The following is a 4,789-nucleotide window of genomic DNA, read 5'->3' on the forward strand; positions in this document are numbered from 1 at the left end:
CAATGCCACACAGTTCTGCCTGATCTCAACTAAAATCACTTTGTGAGATACAAGGAATGCTATCAGGATGCCGCAGTGATTGATTGGTAAATATTTGCAAGTTTTACTTGGTATCAAATGGAGACTAGCTAGCAACAGTGCTGTAAACCATGGCTTTGTAAACCTTTTGTAAACCTTTTGGCTTGCCTGGGCCATGCAGAGTGAAGAGAAATTGTCTTGGACCACACGTAAAATACATCGATTGCTCCAAAAGTAATGCCTCCTATTTGTTTCCATGGAAACTACAACAGATAAAAAGCATAAAATAAGACTATTTGATAGAGCATATTCTCAACTACAAATAACTCTTTTTCAACATAGTCACCACCACTTATGCATTTTCACCAGCAATGAGCAAGAACGTTCATGCTGCACTCATAAAAATCTGTGTGAGCAGAGGTGACCCTGTCACTGTTGCCACTGCTGAAATGCACCACCCAGTTACTCACTATGCTCATGGGTTCTCTCCATGGGGTACTCATGGGCTCACGGGTACGCTCACCACTCTTGGGTATCCCTCAACATTCTTCAAGTGTCAATCAATGTCAATGTGTTTTGTTTTTTTCTGCATGGACAAATTCAGTGACACAGCTGTGCTTCATCTGCACTTCCATGTCAGACGCTATTGTGTCAGACTGCCCCTCTGCTGCCATCTGTCTCATGGCAACAAAACGTATTGGAATGTATTGGTGGGAAGGTCCATCTTCTCCTTGCCTACCACTAACAATCACCTCTGACACTGTGGGCAGACATCATAAAATAGGAGGCATTACTTTCGGAGCAACCTTCTTATGTAATGTAGTTAATGTATATAAGCAGCAACATTTGTTTTATTTTTAATACACTTATGAAAACGTGAAAAATAAGAGCAACAAAACCATAAAGCTAGTAGAATGTTTTGACCTTTATTTGTGTGTGTGTGTGAAACTAATGCATCAGCCTGGTTCAGTGGCAGTGGCTGCCTTTCTCAGTGAGCTCTCAAGGTATTTGTCAGAGATTTTTTTATGAGATTTTACTCTTCCTGTAGTTGCGCTGCACTGTGCCCTGTCTCTCTGTTTCAGCCCAGAGAGTGCTGATTGCACACCATTGTGTGGTTGCTTCAAAGTGATGTATGTGTGCCCAGGGCTGGGGACAGGTTGCTTGGTGGGCAGAGCCAGCATCATGATGGTGCAGGGCAGAAGGCGGCGGCAGCAGGATGGGCTGGGTCAGGACACATGTGTCTCACAGGCTTTGGGTTGGACATCTCTGGAAACATTCAACTTAATTCCCAACTGTATCAGTACTTTATGATAGAAGGATCTTATTAATTTGAAAAGAAAAAAAAATAAAATCAATATCTTATTGTGTAAACATTTAAAAAAACCAAGCTCTAACCACACCAACAGAATTAATGATCCTTATTGCCAGCTTCCTTCAAGACAACTTCCCCCTCAAGAGACAGTCATGACAGCTGATGATTTTGCTCTCCACTTAAATTCTTCTGTTTTCTAAATAGTACTACAACAACTTTAGAAATGCTCTGCTTGAATACATCTGGTATTCTTCATAAGGGAAAATGAGGTTCCTTGTATGCCATGCCAATTCAGAAAGGTATTTCTGCTGCTGATCTTCACTGACTGCCAGCCAGGACAGTAAGTTAGACACATATTACTACTAAACCCCTGAGTATAATTCAGCAGTTAGATGCAACTATGATAATTACAGATGCACAGGAGGAAGATAACATTTTGTCCTCATTAGGCATTTAACCCTCCCGTGTCCAAACTGGGAAACTGAATGTTCTTCATATTCTTCACTTTTTGTGGAAGTATGAAAAGGGTGCTGTAAGCAGCTTGTATCTCTTCTGGAGATGGTTACAGCATGCCTCTTGGCTGGTACAAATGGAATTGATTACACGTTCTCAAACAAGAATGACTGTCTGTAAAGAAATCTTCAGAAACAAAGAATCTTTACAAGTGATATCATACTTTCATCCTGAGCCTCCAGGCAGCCTGAAACGGTACTATTTGCCACTTTGTGGTGCCCAATTCATCTCAGAAAAAGACAAATGACAACCATTGATACGAAAGCTTCTCGTTACCTTTATTTATTTATTTATTTGACTTTAATGAAGATCGAGCTGATTTATCAGGGTTTGTTTGTTTTCCTTTCCAAAAAACATCTATCAGACATCTTAAATGCTCTCCAGTCATCTCAAAAGCTACAACCCACCTTTGTCAACTTCAATCACTGAGTTAGGACTACCTTCAAGAGAATTTAAGAGGCATCAAAAATTAGTCATTGGAAAGCATAAATATATGTGTGTGTGTGTGTGTGTATATGTATGTATGTATACCATGGACTGTATTGTATTTTCAAACTACTGTATGTGTGCACTATTCAAAACATGATGGAAAATCCACTGTGCAACTTGTATTATTTCTCAGTTTTACATTTATTTAGTTTTTTAAATCCCATTTTCAAAAATGCAGCTAATATGGCTGCCAGGTTTGTATTGTGTTAATTCAGGCATCTTGCAGGTAATTACAATCTCATCTGCTTCCAAGACTTTGCTGAAGGCCAGCTAAGATGCTACCATCCTGTTCTACCTGCACACAGGGAAGAGGCAAGGTCAAAGATGTCACGGTCATTTAAGAAGCTTTTCCAAAGGCTCACAAGAACTAAATTAATCAGGGCTAAACCTTTCCATTGGGGGAAGAGCACACTGAAGAGGAGGGATGCTGCAGGAAGGCAGAGGACAGGCAGGAGGGATCAGAGCATCCCAAATGCCTGCTGTGTTATCAGGGGCATATTGGACTTCCACAAAGTCTAGAAGCCCAGGAAGCAATCTGCCTGCTTCTTTCTGCCACCCTGTGGGTTAAGGCTTTGTGCAAAATGTAGATCTAAACTTCAGCTACCAAAGGCATTTTATTAGATCAGCATTTCTTGGCTGCAAACCATAGCAGCTGAGTGAACTGTGTTTTAGTTTCAATGCCAATGAAAATCAACATCTGCATTAAACACTTACAGCTCCATCTTGAATGAGATTAACTGAAGTTACCAAGACTGTCATGTTTTCCATTTTCACTCTTCGAGAAAACTTCAACATCTGTTGTTGGCAAAAAGTAAAGCCTTGTTCAAATATACAAGTAATAAGAGATTTATTTTGAAGCTAAAATGAATTATTCTTCCAAGAAAGCTGGAAGACCATAGAATAAAAAGGAATCCATCTGATCAAATCACATTTCCTTTTCCTGAACTCCTCCTAGTCTTTAATAGCTTAACTCACCTCTGAAGGGGAAAAAGAATCAATCCACAAACATCTTTAGAGCAAAGCAGAATTATTTTTAGATTGCACTTTGTGGCCACAGCTATAATGTATTGTCCTTCCCTGAAAAAGCACTCCATAAACACGGCATCATACAGGTCTGCTGCGGTGAATTTATCAACAGTTCATTTCTGGGAAGGAGCAGCAATAATCACAATGAATTAAATTTTTGGAGGGTATGGCTCCTTTGAAAATGATTTTATGTCTATACCAATGATAAAGTCCTGTAAAGAGCTAAGAAGTTGGTTATACTCTCAGGAGGATAACTGTTGTACGCATCCAGTCTTCTTAAAAATCAGAAGGAGGTGGATAATGGAATAACTGCCATACTGATACACTTTCAAAGCACTTTTAAAAGTACTGTAAAAAAATCTCTGGCGAGAAATGTATATACATTGTAAAGAATTCTACACAGGAGACTTGGAAAACAGTCATCTATCATTACTGAGAAGCTCTCAGATCACATTCCTGGGCAAATTTCTCTATAAAATGGGTCACAGGTGAGCAGATTGCATTTATTTGGGACATATAAAAGAGGAAGGAAGATTGAGAGTCCAAAAATATGAGTACGATCTTGGTACCTTGCTCTTGCAGAGCAGTACTCAAATATAAATGCAGGGGGCAATATGGCTTTAAGGTATCTTCTACTTCTACTTAAAGGTCACTTTGAAAAGAATAGTAAATGACAGACACAGAGAAAACAAAAACTCAACAAAACGTAAGTCCCATGTTACGTGCCCTCCTGGTTTGTGCAAAGCCCGGTGAGCCGCTGTCCCATGTACTGACAATTCATTCTTTCCCGAAAATTACCCTGGCCAGGGTGTGATTCCTTTGGATGCACCCAGGAACAGCTCATTTTTTCACAACTTTCTGCTTCATACCAGACCCTCTTTATCACAATATTCAGACTTCTTTGACAGACATGCTCTGGAGGCATTAAACCTCTCCCTATCTCCTCTTAAAGGAAGCCAACTCCATAAAATATGCCTTTCTCCCTCAGAAAAAAAGCAGTGGGAGAACAGTATTCATTAGGAATTGAGTGTAGCAGGGCAAGGCAATTATAGATAAAGTTGAAAATATGTACTGTAGTGGACTTTATACGCATGCTGTTAAAATGAGAGATAGCTGATTAGTTATATAAATCTCTAAACTTCCCACAGTCTTCGTGGCTTAACTTGCCAAATACTCATAGCTGTTGGTCTATTGTTTTCAAAAGAAAGAATGTGGATGAGTTTTATCCTCCTTCATGCAGAGTGAAAAATTTCCTTGCTCTCCCCTGCAAGACATAATGCTATATCATCAGTAGGAATGATTAACATTTGTATAGGACCTTCCTATCCACGTGTCTTTCTAACCTTTACAAATGCTTTATTGCATTTCAGAGCAGATGCCAGCATGGACCTTCACAAGCATCACTTCATTATCTCTCAGTTACATAAGCTA

Source organism: Excalfactoria chinensis, chromosome 1, assembly GCF_039878825.1.
Source record: "Excalfactoria chinensis isolate bCotChi1 chromosome 1, bCotChi1.hap2, whole genome shotgun sequence".
NCBI lineage: Eukaryota > Metazoa > Chordata > Aves > Galliformes > Phasianidae > Excalfactoria > Excalfactoria chinensis.